Source organism: Opisthocomus hoazin, chromosome 7 (assembly GCF_030867145.1).
Source record: "Opisthocomus hoazin isolate bOpiHoa1 chromosome 7, bOpiHoa1.hap1, whole genome shotgun sequence".
Taxonomy (NCBI): Eukaryota; Metazoa; Chordata; class Aves; order Opisthocomiformes; family Opisthocomidae; genus Opisthocomus; species Opisthocomus hoazin.
In genome coordinates this window covers 71206275-71230836 of record NC_134420.1, presented here as the reverse complement: position 1 = coordinate 71230836, position 24562 = coordinate 71206275, and positions in this window count along the sequence as shown.

Genomic DNA, 24562 nt, shown 5'->3' with positions numbered 1-24562 from the left:
TAGATTTTATTTTTTGTGCTTCATTTTCATGTTCTTTCCTTCTGCTGCCATGTTTCCCTTGAGCCCCTTGATGAAATCTCTCTCTTTGCTAACCGTATTTAAATTCAGCAGCAACATGCAAGCTTGTTCACACAACCTTTACATCTTCGCACTTCTTTGCCCCTGTTACAAACCTACTCCAAATTAATTCCCATTTCAAGATGTGAACATCATTCCAGTCAGCCCTGTTGGCCTGCTAGGCGGTATATTAGTAAATTGCTTCTCCAGGCTCTTGATTGACATTGTTGAAAAGATACTTTTCATGCATGTCAGTCTTTGTGGGGTGAAAATGCCTTTAACATGCTTCTAGGATTTACATGGGCTTCCCTGGCCTGCTGCTGCCAAGTTCAGATGCGGTTGGAGCATGTGGCATTCTTTGTCCTACTCTTATTACATTCTCCTTTTTATCCAGCCATGCTACATATTTCATATTTTTCATATTTCTGCCCTGTGATGTAAAGACCAGCCAATTAGTAAATGTGCCCTTGTCATGCCTGTCCAGTCCAGCATGAATCTCTGAGATCCTGCTGCAATCATTGTGCTTTCTTCTTCCTTTCTTTTATTTTGTTTTGTTTTCTTTCAATTATTTATCAACTTTTCTAATGTTTTAGGACTCAGACCTTCAAATAGCTGAGCAAGATGCCACATGTCTGCTGAGCCATGCTAAGCGACCACACACGTGCTCATCGACAGGGACAAACCCAAAGCGCCATATGATTTCTTCCATCTTGGTGAGCAGAGATCGGGTCTCATTTCTGGCTCTACATGCAGCACTCCAGCCCCAGAGCCAGAGTTGAGCTGTTTCTAGGCTGTTTTCCTTCCTTTGCAGACACAGCCTTTGCTACTCAAGCTCTTCCAAAGTTCCACATCACCCAAACCACCACCATACTGGCGACATCTCTGCAGCCTCATTAAAGCAGCCCGCAAAAAGCAGATCTGAGGGCTGAAAGCCTCAGACCCAAGCTTGAGCAGGGGAAGCGGAGAAGGAAAACATCATTCCACTTATAAAATGAGTGTACCTGGAACAGAAAATACTGGAAAAAATGCCACGTTTCTCAGAAAAGCTATTGCATGCCTGAATGTTGGTTTTACAAGTCCAAACCCCATTTGAAATCAGTAAATACAGGACTTGTTCCCTAAGAGCCGTGTCCAGGAATGGCATTTTATAGATTGAATGTATTGTCCACCATTTTCTAACTGTTTAATTACATCTCTTTTGAAATTCCTCCTTAAACAAGAAAGTAATCTTCACTCTGGACGAAGATCTGTCCTTAAACCATGGCACTCTTGTTTCATTCCTAAGAAAGTGTTGATCAACTATGCAGCACCTCAACATCCACGCTCAACACCTTCCCCAGTGACAGTTCTGCCATGGTGTCACCTGTTTTCCTGGAAGCTGCAAATCTTAGTACAGACAGAGACCGTGGTTTAAGCCCTAGAGCACTTTAAAATAATCAGCAAATCATAGACCAGGAAGGAAAGTGTTATTAACAGAAGTATTAAGACACAAACATTTGAGTTGCAGTTGCTTATCATGATCATTTGCCAATCTCCAAAAACAAAAAAAATCACCTGTTTCTTTGGCATGCAGCAAAATGGAAAGCTTTCTTGAATCTGCAGCGGTAGAGTCCACACTCAAATTCTTCTGCTGATGGAAATCCAACAATCTTCTCCACCACTGTTGCAGGTAGAGGACAGGCCACTGATGGGAATAGTTTCACAATTTTTTTATTGGAATCATCTGCAGAAACCATAAAACAACAGCTACAACAACAGCAACACAAAGCCATATTTTCTCACTTCTATCCGAGCAAGAAGGGTGCCAGAGCGATTCTCCACCCTATGCTCCCCCACCGCGTAGTGGTTTCCTTTGTTCACATTTCACTGCCTGGATCCAGCAGAGAGATTTATGGGCTGGTGCTGAGCTCAGGATGCACACAGGACTGGTCTCCCGGGACTGGGGCTTGACCATGCAGAATGGGGGTGCAGAAAGGCTCCTGCAGCTTCAGGGAGGAAGAAACTGGAGAGAGGAAGGTTATTCTGGGCCAGATTCCAGTGCCTTCTGCTGAAGAACAGCTCACCGAAAATTGAGCCCTGGTAGCTGATGAGACTCTTCATGGAGAAATGTTGTCACTCCATGTCTGCGGGGTATCACACACAAGGACACAATGCCTGGATCCAGACTGATGTCTCCTACACTCCCTTCCGATCTTGATCACCATTCCACTAATGTGGAGTCCATTTATTTCAGTCATGTCAGATGACTTCCTCATGATGAAGGGTGCCAAGAGCACTTGCCAGCCTGCCCAAGAATGACATTTCAGTGCCCTGAGCTCTGCTGGGACCTGAAGAGGGACTGAGCCAAGCAGACCCTGGTGGGGAGAGGGCTCAGCATGTAGGGGGGATAGTTGTGCAAGAGCAGGACATGAGATCCCGGGTGCACTTCTTGGCTTAGACACACTTTCCCAGCATGATTTTCAGTAGTTACTACATCAGTCCTGAGTCATCCTACCCCAGCCAAGGGGGGGCATTGTGTTTCCTGACTCCTCAGGTTCTCCTAAGCAAGAAAGTCTCCTGCTTTGTGAAGGCCAGAAGGATGAGGCCAGGAAAACAAAGCAGAGAAGAAGACAATGAGCCAGCAGTAGAGCCACTTAGCTCAGCAATAGCAGTGATGTGAACACACGAGGCTGTGCACATTCAGGGTCTGTACAACACTCACCTCTACCCAAAGCCTCCATGGTAGCCAAAAGCATACAGGAGCAGAGCTCCAACACTTCTGGGCAATGATAAAACTGTGTCGTGTATGCAAAACGAGAATTTTTTTTTGCAGTCCTGTGCATGTGTGTGCTTTTGTGGCACATGTCTTGTGATAAGCCAATAAAACAAACCCAAGTGAAATACAGACTGGGAAAAATGTAACCTATTAAAGCCACACAGAAAGTGGTTTTTCCTCTGTTCTAGCTCTTTTTCAGTTTGTCTAAATATACCTCCAGGCTTTTTCTCTTGGTTTAAGTGTGCTCTTTCATGGATAGTTTTCAGTGTATGTTAAAGTCACTGGCTGCTGCCAGCTTGGATTGTTGCACTGCGCGTCTCGGCTTTCTCTTCTGTTAAGACAAAGTGCTGGCACCGCTCTTCGACCAAGTACATTGTTCATGGTACTGAGCAGCGATTTTCCATATCTGACTGTCTTTGGGTTCACCCCAGGAGGAAGGGTGAGCCTGGTTTATTAAGCTCTCGTTTCTCAGAGAACAGCAACATCTGGAGCGTGGGGTGGGCTGCTGGCACGCCTCAGCGGAAAGGAATTCAGCACGGGGTGAGGTCTGCCCAGCTCCAGAGGTGTCACTGCAATCGGTTCTGGTGATGGAGAAATAACGAAGCCCCCACATAAAACAGCATTAGAAGCACATTTTCAGCTATGCTGGGCTGCTCAGGGATTTTGTTTCTTCTGACAGGGAGTCAGGAGGCCCAGGAACCACGTTGGTCTTTATTTTCATAATCCAAAGCTACATGTTCCTCTCTTGCTATGCAAGATTTTTCCACCTGGTGAAAGCTTGCATTTCCCTTGGTGCATAACTCCATGGGTTAGCCAAACTCAAGGCAGGTGTAGAGAATGAACTCTGGTGCTTGGTTTCAGTGCCATATTTATAGCTCCCTCTGAGGCACTCCTCAAAACCCATTCGCAATGCAGCTGTCCTCTGCAAGTCATGGTACGGAAACCACCCTTGGCTGAAGACGGGTAGCGAGGGCCATGGCCAGCAATGTGGGCATCCTCCATGCCTCTGTCAGGAATCATTTTGGTCAAGCTGAGATCTGACAAGATGTCCTGAAGCAAGCTGGTCTATTGCCTTGGGACACAGATCCCCAAGATCTATACATGAGACTACTGTATGTCACCCTCCACAGGTTCTCCACAAATATCCTCCTCCTCTTCATGTTCTTATACACCCCAGCTCTCAACCCTTCCTCAAGCTGAAACCTTTTCCCTCTCAATATTACTGGAGAGTCATCCATAAAAGAAACCTCACTGAGTGGGGATTTCCCATGCAATGCTGAGCGATGGTAACTGAACACCATCACAACAAAAGGTTTATGTCTTTGGTCTCCATGTGCATTTGTGATTGTACTTGCTGGAAATCCCGCCCACCACCACAGTGGAGATAAAAGCTATCCAGCATGCAACTCCTAGAAGTTTATTTTGGCTGCCAAGACAAATGTGAAGATAGTCTTTAATTAGAAGTGTTGCCTCTGCAACAATGCAGAGCAATAACAACAACAACAGTGGAATCTGTCTGATGCATGCACTCCCGTCACACAGCTATGGTGAATTAAGCAAAAATGTCAAACTCAGTCTGCAACCAGCAGACATATTCCATCATGCTAAATGTTTACACCGTACGGTAGCCTGACTACGGAGCATTGGTGAAAGCACGCTTCTTGACAAGCTTTGGTGATGTTCTTACCCAGAAGAACCCGAAATGTGCCTCTCTCCACCTTTTCAGATTACTGCGATGATGACGATTAAGGATAGTTTGTAGTTAACAACTGTCATCACTTGGTATTAGGAAGATCTGTAACGCATTTTATCCAGCGAACTTCAGCTGCTGCGGTACACCCAGTCAGGGTATTCCTTACTTGCTGCAACATTTATTTATTTAGAGCTGACTTATTCAGAGACGTTTATCCTTACAGCAATATTTTCAAACATCAGCATATCAATGTAAAAGCTTTCTGCTAAAAAAATGCATCTGCCTGATTTTATTTTTAAAGTTTTAGATCTTCCTGTTACGTATATAGAAACGGTACTTACCTATGAATGTCCATGGGTTACAAAGACTATGCAATTGAGCACCTGGTAGCACACTGCCCCATCAAAAATTTGCTGTGTTTCTTACAGGAAGAATAATATTTTAATGATTTATGAAGTTCTTATTGAGTCTATTATTACACATGGATGTAAGCCTCACCTGAAAAGCCCACTTTCCCACTTCTGGGGTTTTCTGTAGCAGAAGCCCAGCATAATCCAACATCAAAAGAGTAAAAAAATTTGAACCAGAACCTTCCAGGAACTCTGTAAAAAACAATTTTTTCTTCTATGATGACAACGTGACTTTAAGATAAAATGTTCTCAAAACCTACCAAATCTAGAAATAATTCCTGCATCAAATGCGGGTCTCTGGTTTGAAGCCTGGGGAACCAGACCTGCTCTCAGGAAGTGTAACACTACTGATTTCCTCCTCTGTGCCAGGCACTGTCAGTACCCCCGGCCCCTTGCCAGAGCACATCGTTACACACCAGGCAGAAAAGAAAACTAAGAGTGAAAACAAATTGGTCAAACCCTGCTAGGCCCTTGGCTGGAGCTCCACAGGGTCGACAGAGGCCAAGACACAACCGGGGGATTCATTTCTTTCCACCTGCAAGAATTAGTCTGGTTATTTAAATCAGACCAAAAGACCCTCAGTGTTCACTTACTGCGACTTGCTTATACCTTTCCAGAAACTAGAGCAACACTGGTGTCCCACAGGAGACCACATTCAGTTGAAAACTGAGTGTATCTCATCTTGGTAACACCTACGGAAATGTTGAAGCACAGGGTCTTCTCCAGGAATTGCCCCTGTGGTAGTTTGCTCTTAGCTAACTCGAGTTCAAAGCTGCATCTGAAACACCTGACTGTGAACAATTCTTCCCAGCAAAATCTTGTGCAGCAGAACAAACAATTTTCTTCCTAATAAAAGCAAGACCTTCCAGACGTATGGAGCCAACAATTTAATCAAGTTTCCTACTAAACAGGAAGTTGTGAGACTGAGGCAGGAGGAGCAAATCTGTGTTTTGGCTAGAGAAGGAGCAGAGAGGAATAACACAAACTAACCACTGGGGCGTTTTTTGTTTATTTGACAGGAAAGTACCCTGAAAATGTACCAGTCTGGGCAATATCCAGTATGATAAGACTGGCAATAAAATGAAAGCAAGCTACAAGAGCATCAGAAAAGGAAAGGGTAAAGACACCACATGCATGAGGACCATTGTAATTAAACCGGAGTCTCACTGTTGCTATTTCTTACAGTTGCTACCACAGTAGTTGTTATTACCACCAAGTACAACTGCAGCAATACCTGCACCGTAGCAGCGTTTGGCCTTTCTGTCCTGGAGGAGGATCCCACTGTGTTGCTCAAATATGGAACAAAATACATAGCCCCAGCCCCAGAAGAAGGCTTGTAATAAAGCACGTTCTTTTGCAGGAGCTTACAAAGGACAACAAACTCACTGCGTGTGCCATTCTTATATGTATAAACCAGCTTCCACTTTCCAGGACTTGCACGTTTTCCTGTCATCTGATAGGCAATTAGTCCAGCACATCTCACAATGGTGGCAACAGACCAAATCAAGAAGAGCAAAAAAATACAGACAAATATGCAATCATGTCATTACTGCAGAACATATGACCACATTTTGCTTCTAGCTACCAAGCAGTACCATGGGATGTGTGTATTCATGTGAAAATAAGCCCAACCAGTCACTGAGATATATACCAAATGGATGATTCATGGTAATTGTTACAGTGGAATTGCTTGACAAAGAGACAGAAGAAAGCTGTTGATTACCAGGCACTTCAAGAAGGACCACAGATACAGAGAAATTTAAGATTATGGTCACTGCAGACGTGCGAATTTCCATCTGCAGACGAACAGGCAGGCCTGTGAAAAGAAATGAAGAAAAGCATACTCATTAGATTCAAAATAACTGGAAAAAGTTGTGTATCCACCAATTCAAAAAGGGTGGAAGTCAGTGAGTCATACCTGCTGAGACTATTGAATAGGTCAATGACCAGCACTCAAAGGCCCTAACGGGCAATGCACCCTTTATAGCCTTAATCCTTTGAATTAGTGAAGTCCCAAAGGCAGAAGAGGCCATAGAGAAAACACATAGATCATACACTAGTTATGGTCCTTCATTACTTTAGGACTTCTCTTTACTCAAAAAAGCAGTCTTACTGAACCCTCAGTAGACTGTGTGACTTGAAAGTGTAAGTATTTATTGGATCAAAGTATGCATTACTTCAAAAGCATAAAATGCCGAGATATTGAAGGCAATAAATCTTTCTCTGTAAAATACATGCATATATAATTTATATGATAAGCTTAATACTGAGAATATTAGCTTGGTTTCCAACAGACAAGAGAAGTAGGCAATTATGTTCCCTAAGAGTGAGCCTGTCTGTCCCCTCTCGGTCCCAAAGAAAATAATGTTTGAGCCCATTAGCCAATCTCAACCAATTCTGGCAGAGGGACAGAGGTCTTGAGGGTATTAAGTTCCCATATGCTTTGTGATAGTAGGTGGCCAGGTAGGAGTGGCAGACTCATTAGTGCATGCCTTGAAGGAATGGCTTCAGCATAGACACAACACTTTCTTAGACCTCAGAGAATCCAGAAGGACCTCCTGAATGTCCAGATAGACATGCATGAAATAACAGCTTCAGTTGCAATTCACGTTTCATTACACATCAGCAAATTAAAGCACAAGACTTGTTGATCGGCTGACTGTGAAATCACCCATTTCTCTTTCTCTTTTGGTCCTGACGGAAGCTACGGTTGCCTTCAGAGCACCTTCACATCACAGCTAGAAGTTTTCCACTTACTGCTTTTGTTTCTTTCCATTTCGTGGGAGCCCCATTGCATTTTTATGCCTTAACTCTCTGCTCGTAACTGTCAGGCTATCTCCTAACATATGGAAACAATTCATTTTCTTTGTCATCGTTTGGATCTGAAACTAGGGTACTCTGAAATGTAACTATACATGAATTTCCCTGAACTAATTACATAATATTTATCCTATTTTCTTTAAAGTAATACTCGCTAGCTAAGAAATGAAGAACTGCATTGCTTATAATAAACTCTGCATGCTACATTGTAATCTAAACTGTACAGTTATATATGGTGAAGAACTAAAAGGTTTGAGTTATTCCCCTTGGCAAACATTTTTTTAAGGATTGCTTAAATAAGCAGTACAGAAACCAGATGTCATTTAGTAAGAGTATCTGAACGACCAAAAATTTGCTGTCTGGGTATTTTTTTTACTTTATAAAAACATGAGAAATTCTTTGGATTTATATCATATTTAGCAGCTGTGAAACCATGCAAACATCTGTTTGTACCTATAGGGAGCTGACCTACGGGGTCCTCATCTCTTAATCACCAAGCAACAAGCTAGTCTCATGTACATAGTTTATTGTTTTCTTTTCAGCTGCCTCCTGTACTTCAAAGTTTTTATACTCTCATGTTCTATTATCATGGCGAGAGGGACAGTCCATTCATTATAAGCCCACATCAGTGCAACAACTGATCAAAATTGCCATAAACTACCATGGACACGGAAGTGTCCTCGAAGACAGCCATAAGCAGCTTTCAGTGTGTCATAAAAAATTGTCGCTTCTTTTTTTTCCCAACATTATTGATTGTTCTTTTGTAGTTGTGGGGGTTTTTTAACTTAAAGGCTGGAAGAACAGAAGATGAAAAGGAACAGAACTCTCTTTTTATAGCCAAAGCTACTGTGGGAAGAGGGGTTGACAAGACAGCTCCATGAGGTCCTATCTACCCTATTTTTCTAGGTTTGTGCAATTGACAGTTATTAGAGGAAAAGATTGCTATCTGCTACATCCGTACAGCATCCCAATGACTAGAAAAGAAGGAAAAAAACATAACTTTAGTGGATATACCCTTCCAAAGAGTTTGTCATGTTGTACCTATGCATAACACGAAGTCTAAGTAAGATGCCATCCTGCATCAGGGCTTCTAAAATAATGCAGGACATGGAGGAGAAGAGAAATTTACTCAAGAAGCATTTTGCCCTGCTCTTTACCACATTACTTGCACATGCACACCAACCTTCAGTGATTTAGCCAGGAGCAAAATTTTTCAGCCTCTGTGATAATCTCTTCCTTTTTTTCCCTAATGTAATATTGACCTTGGGACCTCAATTTTTATGCAGTGAGAGAAAGGTGCAAACAGAGTGAAAGAAAAGATTCGTCGGCCATGGACATGAGAGTGGAATCAGCACTCCCAGATATACTAGGAGAGCTTAAACTGTACTCCGAACTAAGTCTGAAAACAAATGGGAAACACTGTACGATTCCATCCCATTAAAGTACAAATAAATCATTTCTGGGAATCTAAAACAAATGGCCTGAGCTCAGCTCTATGGATGATCCAAAAGCAAAAAAGCTGCTAATTCTAAAAGGCAGATGCAAGTAACCGATTAGGTAAGAACACAGCAAAAATATAAGGAGCGTAACTTGTTTAGCAGAAAGATGTGAAGGCCATAGAAGTGGGTCTTCCAATCACCTTTTTTGGTATTCCTGAGCAAACATTCTTTTTTGCTTACGTTAATATGGAATGTATTATGACAACGTTCTTATGGATATCCATGCCTTTTGTCTATCAGTACTTGCAGATACATTCAAAACAGCTGCAAATATTTTTTAAATTATGTAAAAGTCCCAAGCACTTTGAAAAGAATATTAATATCCCTTTAAAACAGCAATGTATTATATTAAATTAAGGATAGGAATTTAGAGAACAAAAAAATATGTTGTTAGCATTAACGTTTTCACTGCTTTCAAATGCAGTCGGCTCAGATAAGGCTTAGAATTATTTTGGTTAAATTTAAAAGCATTATGGTGTTTGCACATTTCGATAACAAAGCAGATAATCACACATACAGATTACATGGAAAGGTTTGTGTTCACAAATTTCAGATTTTTTTCCTAACTATTTCATTATATGTATTTTTTATATATATATATATATATCAGCTCTTCCTGCAACTCTTGCCTCTTTTCTATCTGCAGATCGTCATAGCTACAACACCATTCCTAGTGCAGATGAAGTTCTTTCTCTTAATGCTGCTTCCTCAGTCTTTGTCTGTGCAGCTGTAAAAAGAAATTACCTTGAGAGATTTTCAGAAATGATCTGGCCAGGGGAGATATCAGTTCTTGCAACAAGCCTCTCAACCATCTTCCTGCGATGGCCTTTTCACATCCATAACAAGAAAGGCTGATAGCAGGCAGAGAAGTTATGGAGTGTGAGCAGCTCTATCTGTCCCCTCTACCAGACTCGTGGACGGTGATTTGCGCTTTTCCCTGGCACATGGGAGCAGTGCCATAGCAACAGGAGCATCTGCTCCTGCGAAAGTACCACCAGGGAGTGCTGAAAGTCAATGGGTCTCCAAACCCAGGTGTGAGTTCTTGCAGGTTCTGTCCAAGGAGCAGAATAGGAAACTTCTGCAGTCATCACACCCTTCCACCCAGCATTTTGGGGAACATCTGCTCTGCAAAGGCAGGAGGGGTGGTGTCTTGACTCAGAGTCCAGCAGAAAAGAGAAAGGGACAGTGAGAAAGAATTCAGGAGAGCTGAAACACCATGCTCTGAAATGGTTCTACAAAAACATGTATAGGCAAAAGTGACTGCAACTTGAAAATACACTTCCTGTCTCTCGTGTCAGACACTGTAAGAGACACACAATATCCAACCTGGACATAGTATAGGCTCCTTGAGCAAGTGCTTTCCTATGCTGCTTCTGGTTGTTTCTTTTGTCGTGGAATGTGATGTCATTTATTTTGGTCAGGTGTATGCAGCTACGCTTCCACCCTCCTAGCGTTGACTACCAACATGACACATAACAGGGATAATGGACAAAAGAGGAAAGAATAAAGCTGATTCCGCGTGTGAACTCCATTGCCAGGGACTTGTGGGTTGTTATTACCTTTCATTTTTTGCTAGGATTAAAAAGCTAATAAATACAGGTTTCATGTCCCATAAACAACACCGTGTTTGTCAGCTCAATCAAAGAATAATCGATAGTTAGTGCATGAGACTTTCCAGTACTACAAAATAAGCTCTGTGTTTACTTTTCTCAGAGATATCTATGAATTCTCCACTTCATTTTGTCCCTACCTAAAATATCAGTTATATTCTCCCAAAAACCAACCAGTGACTGAGCTGCAGGAAGATGGGTGCCTTTAAAACTTTTGGGAAGAAGACCTAAACCTAAATAATTTCCACATCTGTGGAGGCTCCCTTACTGCTTGGTCAGTCAGGATACAAGCCCCGGTCAGAGACTGCCTACCGTCCTTGGCTGTCTCCTAGTGCTAAGTCCTCGCTAGGACTTCCATCTTGTTGGAGCAGCTTTTGTTCCATCTTGTTGCAGCAGCTTTTGGATTAACTGTCTTGGTGCTGTCAGCCCCTCCTGACATGGTCATTACTTCTTTGCCAAGCCCATGGGGCTGCAAGTATTGGAGGTCTAAAGCCACTCCCACAGTGCTGTGAGATGTGAAATGCATAGCCCTGTGTCCTGTGGCCAGCAGGACAAGGGAGGTTCTCCTTCCCCTCTACACTGCCCTGGTGAGGCCTCATCTGGAGTACTGTGTCCAGTTCTGGGCTCCCCAGTTCAAGAAGGATGAAGAGCTACTGGAGAGAGTCCAGCGGAGGGCTACAAGGATGGTGAGGGGACTGGAGCATCTCCACTACGAGGAGAGGTTGAGGGAACTGGGCTTGTTCAGCCTGGAGAAGAGAAGGCTGCGAGGGGACCTTATAAATGCCTACAAATATCTGAAGGGTGGGTGTCAGGAGGATGGGGCCAAGCTCTTTTCAGTGGTGCCCAGTGACAGGACAAGGGGCAATGGGCACAAACTGAAGCACAGGGAGTTCCGTCTGAACATGAGGAAGAACTTCTTCCCTCTGAGGGTGACGGAGCACTGGATCAGGCTGCCCAGGGAGGTTGTGGAGTCTCCTTCTCTGGAGATATTCAAGACCCGCCTGGACAAGATCCTGTGCAGCCTGCTGTAGGTGACCCTGCTTCGGCAGGGGGGTTGGACTAGATGACCCACAGAGGTCCCTTCCAACCCCTACTATTCTGTGATTCCATGCAACAGATAAAGCATTGCACCAACCCTCACTGACAGTCGGTCCATGTTATGTTACATCCCTGTTAAAAACATGGGAGCTTTTCAATTTATCCACGTTGCAGTATCAGCCTCTGAAATTAATCTCTAATTTATCTGAGATTTTAAAAATGTTAACTCAGACCAAACTGTCAGATAATCTTTTTGGTGGTCACAGCGACCGAGTGTCCATGTGCGTGGGCATTACTCCATGGAAGGTTGCTGAGCGGGAGTTTGCTATTGCCCGGTATCTCACCCTGAGAGCACAGAGTCTCTTGGTTATCGGTCATGTCTCAGGTTTACCTGCCATCTCTGAACACCCTATTTTGGAGTGGCCCAGAGTGTCTCCATGCACCACACACATTTTAGCGGGCCTCTTCTCAACATTGTGCTCCATCCAACACCTTGCAGAAACCCACTCAGGTTGAACAGTGCCTCTCATCCCTGTGAGGCCCTTGGCTCAAATATCTCGCCGGACTGAACCACCAGTGGATCTGCCTCATTTCTCTGCTGCTTAGCGGTGGAAGGGTGTCTACAGACATCACCGAGTCACAACGATCTTTACAGAGTCTTACAGGTCTTACAGAGCTTTTAGTCCTCACATCCATGTCTTCACCGCCAGGCGGGGAATCTCCGATCCAGCCCTGCAAACCAACCAGGGAAGATCTATTTTTGTCTGCAACTTTTTAAATACTCAGGTGTTTCATTACTTATGCTCTGCTTGTTTGCACAGAGGCAAAGCAATATATTAATTGCATTACTTTTTTGCTTTTCACCTCTACCTTCCACTTCATGGGTGATGCTTATCAACTCTGTTTTCACACCTGAACCTAATTTAAAGGTTATAGCCCATGCATTAACCCCGCTAACACCACCCGAGAGGCAGAGCAGCAATATTAACTTAGTGGCATCCAGAACTCCATTCTAAAACTTCAGTTAAAATAAAAAAAGGCTTATAAACAGCGCAGCTTATTACATATCAGCACAGGACACCATTTTTTATGCCACAAACTCCTCTCCTGTGTTTAACTTGAGCCAGCCTCCTTCATGTGTACAAAAGCACTCTGCAGTTCAGCATTAGGATGCTTTTTGTGTGGCATTCCCAGAAACCTCAATAGTCACCACCCTGGTCTTCCTCATTCAACTGAATTATTTGCTCTTCTCTGTGCTTATTTTAGGGTTTCTCCCCTCTCTTGCCCACACCAGCCCTATGCTCTGCCACTTCCACCCCCTGCATGCTGCAAAGACACCTTCCCACTGCAAAGCGAAAGCTCACCCTCACCCGTGTGTCCCCCTCCAAGGCTGTTGAGGAGCAGCAGAAAGCTCTGCATGGGAGGCACCCAACTCCTTCCCAATATTCCCCCAGGTTTAAGCAGAGGCTTGGTGCACAGCTGCTGTGCTCGCTGTGAGATGCTGAGCTCCTCTCCCTTGCTCACCCCTTGCAAGCCACAAGAAGCAGCACAGAGGAAACTACCACCTGCACCCAACACATGATCCACCAGAGCAAGGAGCGGGTCTCACAGGAGGAGATGAAATTTGCTGCGTCTGCATGTGGAAATAGCCCTTCTATCTGCGCTTGTGGCTACTTGGCAATAACAAGGGACAATTTTTGGATTATAATTCCATAACCTGCTCAGCTACCAATTCTTGCAGCCTGCCCCTGCCAAGAAAACTCCAAGAGAAATAAAATCCCTTGAAACCCCTGCTTATAATGCTCCAGCTCAGAGCTTGGCAGCTTCCTTCCAAAATTAAGTGATTGTGACAGTGCTAATGAGACATTCATCACCTGCACCTTTTTTCTTAAAATAAAGATGCAGGGCTCTGCATTACAGGTGCATGCAAAATTGCTTAAATAGACATCTTTGAAGCACATGGAAAAAAAAAAATAAAGGCCACTCTGGCAAAAAGTTCCCAAAATACCTGAAAATATAACTGAATAAATAACTCTTTTTTTGGACTGAAATCTGCAGACCTTAGCAGAAGTGTCCAAGCTAAATGAAATATCCAGGGAACTGGATCTCCCTTCTGATGAGAAATAATGAAGAACACTGCACTGGCAAGGAGACAGGCTGGAGGAACCTACCGGTCTTTTCCAGCTCCAACTTCCGTGATAGCTCGGAGTTATCCTTAGGCATTGGCTTGATCCATCAATGAAGTTATTTACTGTGAACCTGGGCCCCAGGGCTGCCAAGCCTACATCCATACTGAAATGGAAGCTTTCAGACCTTCACCGAGTGAATAGGATTATTGGGTACTTACAGTCCAGCACGTGCCTGTGCCTTTGCAGGAGTGGAAGCACTGTAAAGATGACTGTATGTAAGAGGGAGGAGGTAAAAATCCTCTTAAGAAGAGGTGGTTTTGGAAAAATATTGGAGTCTTTTTTGAAACTTTTTTCTAACATTTTAAAAATGCCACCATGGAGGTGGCAGCTTAAATTATTAGGGAAAATACTAAGGCAAATAAAGAAAACACATTCCACAGACCTGCATGGAGGTGTAAAGGGGATATTGTCAGTGGGGTTTTTTTTAGGCCATGCTATTACAGTACCTGCCATTGTATTTGCAGGGCAGGGTGTAAAATCTGCTTACAGGATTTTTAGCTGCACTGCTATACTTTGCAATCCTTTCTGCTGCAGGGTTCCGCTCCTACAAAGGTGAAGTCCATGGCAAAACCCTTTCCCTCAATGGCAATGGAAGCAGGAGCAGGCCCTGAGTTTGTAAATATTAACTTATTTCAAATGTCAGATTATTTACTCTCCGCTCTTATAACCACCCAGGCCAAATGGATGGGATCCAAGTTTGTTAACAATAGCTCTTGGCGAGGACAAGCTGTAGCAAAGGTTAAATCCTGTTTGCCTTACTCGAGCGTGGAGCCCCATTGACTCGAGCGGCACCGGTGGCTTTGGGAGGATGACAGGCTTTGACGCTGGGACCTGCCCGCAGTTTTGCAGGAGGTGGAGAACCCCGAGTGACCCACAGGCACCACACTGGGGTCGGGATGGGGCCTCCAGGAACAGCAGAGCTCCCTCAGTCAGTTTGCAGATGACACCAAGTTGGTTGGGAGTGTCGATCTGCTCGAGGGTAGGAAGGCTCTGCAGAGGGATCTGGACAGACTGGATCGATGGGCTGAGGTCAACTGTAGGAGGTTCAGCAAGGCCAAGTGACGGGTCCTGCCCTTGGGTCACAACAACCCCAGGCAACACTGCAGGCTTGGGAAGGAGGGGCTGGAGAGCTGCCCGGCGGAAAAGGACCTGGGGGTGTTGGTCGACAGCCGGCTGAACAGGAGCCAGCAGTGTGCCCAGGTGTCCAAGAAGGCCAACAGCATCCTGGCTTGGATCAGGAATGGTGTGGCCAGCAGGAGTAGGGAGGGGATCGTGCCCCTGGACTCCGGCACTGGTGAGGCTGCACCTCGAGTGCTGTGTTCAGCGCTGGGCCCCTCACTCCAAGAAGGACATTGAGGGGCTGGAGTGTGTCCAGAGAAGGGCAGAGAGGCTGGGGAGGGGTCTGGAGAACAAGTCTGATGAGGAGCGGCTGAGGGAGCTGGGGCTGTTCAGTCTGGAGAAGAGGAGGCTGAGGGGAGACCTTCTCGCTCTCTACAACTGCCTGAAAGGAGGTTGGAGTGAGGCGGGTGTTGTTCTCTTCTCCCAGGTAGCCAGCGATATGACGAGAGTAAACGGCCTCAAGTTGCGTCAGGGGAGGTTCAGATTGGATATTAGGAACAATTTCCTTACTGAAAGAGTGGTCAGGCATTGGAACAGGTTGCCCAGGGCAGTGGTGGAGTCCCCATTACTGGAGGGCTTCAAAAACCGTGTAGAGGTGGCACTTCAGGACGTAGTTTAACAGGCATGGTGGTGTTGGGTTATCGGTTGGACTTGATGATCTTAGAGGTCTTTTCCAACCTTAATGATTCTCTGATTCCATGAGGGGCTTAACCCCTGCCTGCCCGTGTTCATCGCCATTGAGGACAGCCTTTGCTGGCACTGCCTTGTGCAGGCAGCAGGTCACGGCTCGTCCTTTGCCATGCAGGACCTGCTGCTCATTGCACAGGGCTGGCACAGCTCCTGCCCTGCCACGGCACCCAGGTGCATCAGTCTGAGGATTCGCTATGGGGCTGCATCTCGCTTGCTGGGAGCAGCTGTGGCCGTGGTGGGGATCTCAGCTGGGGAGGCGGAGACGTGTGTCTTGACATCGATGGGTAATGCAGTGGAGGCAATAACAGGCAATATCTTTTGTAACAAGACTCTTCATTGTCTGGAGAATGCAAGTACATTTATTTGTCATGCACGATAAAACCAAAAAAGTTTTACTACCTTGTACAGGCCCTCCCTGCATGGCGTCCCCTTCTGCTCTCTGCCCCAGTTGCCACATGCCTGTCTCTGCAGGCTGGGGTGGCCCACAGCATCCCCACAGAGGGTGACTGCACTCACACACAAATGCACAAGGGCCCTGTCACAAGTTTAAGCATGAATAAAACATATATATATGTGTGTTTTATTTTATATATTTTATTTTTATACATATAAAAAAGTGTAAAATATATGTATTTACGCACCCAAGGAATTTAGTTCTGTGCTGTTGTTACATGGCTCCTCATTGATCCATATTGTCTCCCTGCTCCATGCTTCCTCCATTGCATTCTACTGCTGTGGCATGGCCCTGTGAAGACAGAAAGCCAAAGAAAGATTTTTAGGGACCTGGAAAGCTCTGGGAAGGACGGACCTGACCATCCCCCAGGTACAAGCCACCCCTGTTTGAGAGGTCTTCCCTCCTTACTAATCAATCATGCAACAGCAAGCAGAGGAGAGCAGCTGCCATTTGACTACAAATCTCCAAATTCACACCAAGAAACAAGTGCTGGGTGGCAAGGATGTGGTGACCCATCCCGAAACAGTGACAGCATGGAAGGGTGACTTGCCTGCACCAGGAGAAGAGGTGTATCTCCATTCAGCAAGGTAGGAATAGCAGTGGTACCGAGTCACCCTGCAGGTTCTTCCTCAGTCTGTGCATCGTCCTCCTCTTCCAGTCCTCTTCCTCCCCGCCGTTCCGCTGCAGCAAAACATGCTGATCCATGAGGGCACGCGGTGTGCTTTGCCCGGCGTGACCCGCACAGATGGCTTGTAAAGGAAGCGCTCGCAGAGGAAAGCCAAGCGACCCGCAGTGCAGTTTAGCCAGGAGCACTTGGGTCCAGAGACATTCCTCCCTTGATTAGGAAGGTTGAGTGGGAGCCAGGGGTGGGTCAGCGATCTGCTTCCTCCGGCTGCAGCCATTCCCGCCACAACTTGAATCACACCTCTCGGAGACACTCTCGGGTCGGGCACGGGAAGTTCACGGCTGCAAACGCGCCGGCGGGGAAGGGGGAAGAGCACGGACATGCAGGGGAAGTTCATCGGGGTTCAGCCAGAGCCGGGTCCGGAAGAACAGAGGTCTGATAAAAAAGAGAAAGGAATCGCAATGGACATGACCCCCAGAGACTCCTCATCTCTTCTCCAGCCGGTGCAAGGTGCTGGGCACACTGAGAATGAAGAGACAGGCTCACAGCTCACAGTGATTTGGAAAAATAAAGGTACAGACCTACTGCTACACCTCACCTTGATGAAAAGCAAAGGCTCCAGGTCAGGGCATGGTACTTCTCACCTCTGCAGGTACCTCTTTGCAAACCACCCCGCTGAACTTGGACTGGTTTGCTGTGATGCACGCACTGTGCACTCTGCAACACAGGAAAGACTAAACAAATCTCTCCAGGCAGCCAGGGTCAAGCCATACCATTTTTATCACCAAAGCCAATAAGGGGAAGATTGCACTTCCTAGCAGGGAGAAAAACCAAGGCAGCAGAAGTTAAAAAACAAGGGAAACATTACTCAAATCATCTCCACAGCGAGTGGAGGGATCAGAGTCCAGCGAACAAATCTGACCAGATGGGACAGATCAAGCCGACCACAAAGCCTCTGTCCAACATTTTTTGACAACTGCCAGAGCCATATGTTGATGAGGATTGTGGAATAACTGGGAAGGGCGTGTGGACTCAGAGAGAGCCCAACCACACTTGGAACTGTTTGTCTGCGGGGTATGAGCCAGGGCACCTTTGGGGTGCAACCCAGATCGCAGCACCACACCATGCAAAGGGGAAGAAGCTGGTAGATCATTTAGCTCACCTCCTTGCTGGGCTCTGACCAGCCTTTATCCTGCTTTTCCTGGTGTTCGGTCCGTCACTAATGAGCCGTGTTCTGGGGGGAATTCTTAGGTCATTTATTTTGCATCATGTCTGCTAGGAGAGGTAGCAGGACTATGGCTAATCAGGAAAGCAGACTGATGATAGCACCAAACAAAGCCAAGGACCGAGGGATCATGTCTGTGTGTGTGAAGGGTAGGAGCGACCTTTTCTGCCCGCTGCCCCATGAACGTGAACATTCATGAAGGGCATAAATGGCACAACCTGAACGTCATGACCTTTGTGCAACTTCCCTACAAAAAACAAACTTTCCTCATTTATTTTGTCAGCTGTTCTTTTGATTATTTAATGCATTCCAAGGAGTGCGAGGAAATATGACAGATGACGTTCTGCAAAAGTGAAGGCGACAGTTTTCAGGAGTCGGGAGCAATGTCAGGTACCCCACTAGAGATGTGCAGGGATGCTCAACCCTGCCCTGGAAATGTGCAGTTTGTCACCCACGAAAGAGTGGTCCCTTTTGGGGTGTCTACAACACAAGACCCTCCTTAGGAGGACATGGGACCAACCAGCCACAACTGCAAGCAGTAGTTTTTGGCCCTTAAAAATTGAGTGGAAAGAATTTAGCCCCATATTATTTCATTTTTGCCCTGACATGAGTGATTTGACCAAGGGATCATTTCACACTGTGAGTTTCCAAACTGGCCCTGGGCTTTGACAGAGCCATGAGGTCCTTCTGCAACTGGAATAAGATGTGTTTCTAAAAGCATAGCTCCTTCCCCTGAAGGTTTGCTTTCTCTTGCTCTCTCACACACATACATAGAGCATGTGATGGAAAAACTCTGTTTTCCATAAGGAGACAGGCTAAAAGGCAGTTGGACATCACTGCCCTTGTTTTACCAACTGTAACCAGACACAAAAGGGTCGCTCAAGGAAGCCAGGACTAAAGCAGGGATTGTAAAGCACTTACTCCCTTTGCAGCAGGGAGAAAACAGAGAACAGCAAGTCAACTACATGGGTGTCATCTTCTCCGAGGCCAAAAGACTGCACTAACAACTCTGAGGATCACAGTCTCACTGCCTCCACATGTCTCTTACCGGTGAGAAACTGCTGCTGTCACCAAAGAGAAGTTCAGTGATGGGGTCAGTGGTGCCTACAGCATTGCCTGGGCAGGGCATACATCACTGCAGGACCTCTTCATCTGGAGGAGCACCAGTTCCTGCCCATGTTGACAGCTGGAAACTACCTGCCTGTTGTTAAACACTTCTTGTCCCCTTGACAGCAGGGTGCAGGTCCCTCCTCTGATGTTTGGTTATTGGACATATCACCATTGCAAGGGGAACCATAGATACGGCTTCTGATAAGCAAATCTGAATCCTAGCTGCTCATACTCTCAGCCAGCACAGAGGTAGGAAGGTGCAGAAGTGGAGCACAAAACCCAAATTAGCATTCACTGTATCCTGGCAGAGTTTGCTCCCCTGGGTTCAGACAAACCATTTCTTCCAGCAGAAGAAGTAAAAGAGGTGCCAAAAATCACCAGTTGTGGGCAGAGATGTGCTCCCGCCTGCCTGCAAAGCACCCAGTGGACACCCTCAAGCTGCACAACAGAACCTCCCAAGACCCCTCTCACACCTCTTTTCCCACCACCTCAAAGCCCCACACAAATCCCACACCATTCCCTGGCTCCCTGCTTGAACCACATTATTCTTTCACCTCCAAGAGACCAGGTTTCACTTCCAGTAGCAGATCCAGCCTGTGCTCTGCACCTTGCTGTAACTCCCCAAAACTCTTGCCCAGAGCAGAAAATGTGGCAGATTCTTTCTCATCTTAAAGGCATCTGGGTTTTGTGGGGTAGTGCTGCGTGAGTTTAGATCCCACAGGCTCCTGTGGTGACCCAAGGGCTCAGCAAATGCACATGGACCAAGCCCCTGGTCTCAGCAGCCTCCCAATGTGCCACAATCACCCAAACCTCTTGTACACAGCAGAAGAAAAGGGGAAAAAAACACCCATTCCCTGTGAACAGGAGCATCTCTGTTGTAACTCTGCCACCCAAATGCTCTGAGGGAATCAGGGGCAGCAAACCAGCCAAAAACCCAACAGGGAGGGAGTTTCCCGTCACCGTGATGGGAGCATCCCCCTTCACTGGGGCAGCAAAACTTCTTCTCGCAGTGGCCATCACGCCATGGGGCCAGGCAGCTGAAACGGCTCTTCCCCGTCCTCCCCCAGCTCGCCGGCGGCAGCGATACTTCCCGGGGCAAATGGGACCAGCAACGAGGTTAGCAAACGCCGTGCGAGCCCGCTCCCCACCGTCTAATGTAAACAGGGCTGTCGGGCGCAGCGAGTGCTGCCAGGCTTTGATCAAAGCCAGCTGCGCCGGCAGCCTCGCCGGCCGGCCATCATCCCATTCCCCCTGCCCCGTCCCACCGCAGGGGCCCAAAGCGGGCTCGTCCTTCTGCTGGGAGGGGAAGGAAGCTCGCACGGCTTTGCACCTCACACTAGCAAGTTTTGGGATGTGGAAGAAATCGTTCAGGTTATGCCAGGAGCTGCTTAGGAAAAACCGCTCTCTGATTTTGCTCCTGAGACAGCTCCAAAATTGAAAAAAAAAAATAAAGGAGTCTTGGGGTTGGGGACTTTGTGGGGAGTTTGAGCACAAATGTAGCACATGATGATGTTGGGATGGTGGTTGGACTTGATGATCTTAGAGGGCTTTTCCAACCTTAATGATTCTATGATTCTATGATGTTTCTCCACTGGCAAAGCCAAGGAGCTGGGATAGGAATCACCCATCTGCCGAGCTGCTCATAGCTGACTCCCTTCCACCGGTGAGATGATCCAGGTTAACAAAACAGTAACAGGGGGAGTGAAGAGCATTTTACCCGTTTGGATCACCCCAGGGATGGGGTTCACCAACCCAGCCCGCAGACAGTTTCATTGCCCAGCAAGGGCTGGGGGGGAAATCGCATCTCACCTGACATCTCACCCAGCTGCTTCTCACCCTCGGGATCTGCGCGGGTGGGACTGGTCCTACCGCAACACCCAGCTCCTGGGGCATGAGCACTGTGGGAGGGAAGGGGATGCAGTTACGGCTGTAGGAACAGCCCATGCCTACCTGTTAACAAGAAGTCTTACAGTCAACTTTCACATCAAGTTTTCCAGGATTCTCATTTTTTTCTCCCTACTACCTTATTAAGACTTAAACTATTTGTCTTTCACCTGTTATAAGGCAACCATAGCCTTAGGAGAGACAGAGTGAATAATTTGGCTTTTTTTGGTAGAGATTTTATCTGCGCTGTGTGATTCCTGCATGCTGGTAGGGAAAAAACTGTCCGAGGCTGGAAAACACAAGCGTTTGCTGCAGCAGCCTTTTTGAAAGTAGCAATAACTCCATGAAGTGGTTAGGAGTTTACAAGGGCTCGGAAAAAATTACCTCCTTTTAGTAAGTGCTAATTATATGACTAATTAAATAGAGAGGAGTTTGAAACACTCTCCCAGTCATAACCTGTGTGCTCCCAGCCCGGTCCTTGCGTGACAGATTCAAGAAGGAATGAATCCTGTTTGGCCTTCATGGCAGGAAGTGGCTACTAAACCAGCTCTAACTTCTAATTTATTTATCTGGAAAGCTGTAAGGAACTGTTTTAAAATTGACCAACATTACTGCTACCTAAAAAAAAACCAAACCAACACACCAGCCATTCAGTAAAAACACATTTGGAACAGCCCAAGTTTTAAGAAAGAGATATAAAAGACCACTTTGTTTATGTTTCTCAGCAATGGTATGTTGGCTTCCTTTTTTTTCCTAAATGGTGGCAAAATAAAAAAACATGATGTCAAATGTCTTATCTTCACGCAAAGTGGTTGCAGCTATCATAAAACACACACATTGTGTCATTTCAAAACACAAATGGGCTCATGGTCAAACATTCTCCAGATTATCTCCTCTCTTTTTTTTTCCCTCTTTATAATTTTGTAGGCATTAATAGAGTTTAACATGTTCAAGCGAGGTGCTTTGTTCCTCCAGTCAGGTCTTAATCACAGAATCACAGAATCACAGAATCACCGAACAGTGGGGGTTGGCAGGGACCTCTGTGGGTAACCCAGTCCAACCCCCTGCCGAAGCAGGGTCACCCAGAGCAGGCTGCACAGCACCACGTCCAGGCGGGTCTTGAGTATCTCCAGAGAAGGAGACTCCACAACCTCCCTGGGCAGCCTGGGCCAGGGCTCCGTCACCCTCAGAGGGAAGAAGTTCTTCCTCATGTTCAGCTGGAGCTTCCTCTGCTTCAGTTTGTGCCCATTGCCCCTTGTCCTGTCGCTGGGCACCACTGGAAAGAGTCTGGCCCCGTCCTCCTGACACCCACCCTGCAGATATTTAGAGGCATTTCTAAGGTCCCCTCTCAGCCTTCTCTTCTCCAGGCTGAACAAGCCCAGCTCCCTCAGCCTTTCCTCATAGGAGAGATGCTCCAGTCCCCTCACCATCCTCGTAGCCCTCCACTGGACTCTCTCCAGTAGCTCCTCATCTTTCTTGAACTGGGGAGCCCAGAACTGGACACAGCACTGCAGATGGGGCCTCACCAGGGCAGAGCAGAGGGGTAGGAGAACCTCCCTCGACCTGCTGGCCACACTCCTCTTAATGCACCCCAGGATCCCACTGGCCTTCTTGGCAATCAGGGCACACTGCTGGCTCAGAATCACACCCTTGTGCAGAAGCACAAAGAAATCAGTGGGTCGAGACTGGCTGTGATGCCTGCAAAGCCCTCTGTGATGCCCAGCGCTGCAGCACCAACCTGTCACTGCTCCCACGGACCTTCACCAGGGTGAAAACAGTGCCCAAAAGTGATAAGCACTGAGCTGTGATGCAGAAATCTGGGGATGATGGCAAGATGCTTGGCCCAGAGCCTCTGCTTGTTTGTGGGCAGCTCATTTAACCTCCCCTTGGCTTGGGTCAGTGAAACAAGCTAACAGGTCTCCTTCCATCGGAGATTTCTTTTCCATCCAACACTGCTACATCCCAAATACTTCAGGCCCAGACCTTCAGAGTGAAACAGGTTTTTGTATGGTACCGGGATGACCTGAGCTTGCTGGGCTGCCGCAGGGGAGCTGGCATGAAGGACAGGCACTTTCATCCACCGTCCTCTCCCTCCCGGCTGCCAAAATCCAGGCTCGTGCAGCTGGCCACTTTCCATCCACCTGGGCAGGACCTGCCGTTCAAGGGCAGGGCATAAAACCCCGAGCCAACTCCAACTAGAGAGCATTAGCCAGCCCCAGCACTGGGGAAGCCCAGCCAAAAATAAGCTCTAAATGTAGCAAAAACATGGGGAGTGGAAAGGAAACAGTGGCTGCTAAGGTGTGCTGCGCCTCGGTGGGTTCCTTGGGAGAGGTGGTGGCACAGCTGCAGCCTGCCTTGAGCTGTTGCTTACGCTGAGAGGCAAGAATAAAGTCCTGCGGGCACAGCCAGAAGGATGTTTGGGCACAGCTGGAAGGATATTTTTGGTAAAGCTTGGCACACCTGATGTTGCTGGGGCCATCAGATACCCGCTGGCCACCTGAGCAAAGGAAGGGTGCCCCCTTTGCCTGGAGCACCCTTCGCCCTTCCAGCACATTTCAAAGAGGTTATGTGTCCCGGAGTCCTCCTCTGTCCCAAACTCCCTGCCAGTGCTGCCAGAGACCTCCTTCACTCAGAGTTTCTGCAGTCTCCTCTGGTTTTTCTTCCCACATCCTTCCCCGCTGCAGGATGACTCAATCAGTAGTGCCCGAGCCATGTCTGAAGATATTCAGCCCAAAGGATCACGTTGTGATGACCCAAATCTACAGGTGAATTTACCAGTCCTCCTCAACAGAGATTTCCACCGCCTCCCATTTCCCTCTCGTTTTAGTTTCTTCTTAAGGCTGGGTGGTTGCAGGCAACTGAGAAGAGGCCTGAGAAGGTGTGGGGACATGACAGTGGCTATTATGGGAGCGGAAGTGTCAGAGGGAAAGCAGCAGTGCCAATAACAAGCCCTGGCACTCTCCCTGGGCAAATGCAGCTCACTTTTATTTGTCTGGGTGAAGCAGCCACAAGATGCTCCAGCCTGTTAGGAGGCAAGGGAGAACTTTTCCCTCCCATACAGCCACCTCTGGATGTTTTTCACTCCATATTGACTCTTCAGCCTCAGTCATTTCCAAACAATGCCATTAATGACACTTCCAAATAAGCAAATAACCAAGGAACAAGCAGGAGGATTGACAGAAACATAGACATGGCAGAGGTCGAGGATTTGTGAAAATGAGGAACTGGAGGAAAGTTAGTGCTCGGAGTATGTCCTGACCAGCAATGCCTGGCTGGCACGCTCAGCCTGCTGACCCACCAGCACACGCACGGCCAGCTGACCGTCTACTGCCTGTGCTGCCTCAACACCCCATGGGAGCACCACGGCAGAAGCAGCCCGGGGTT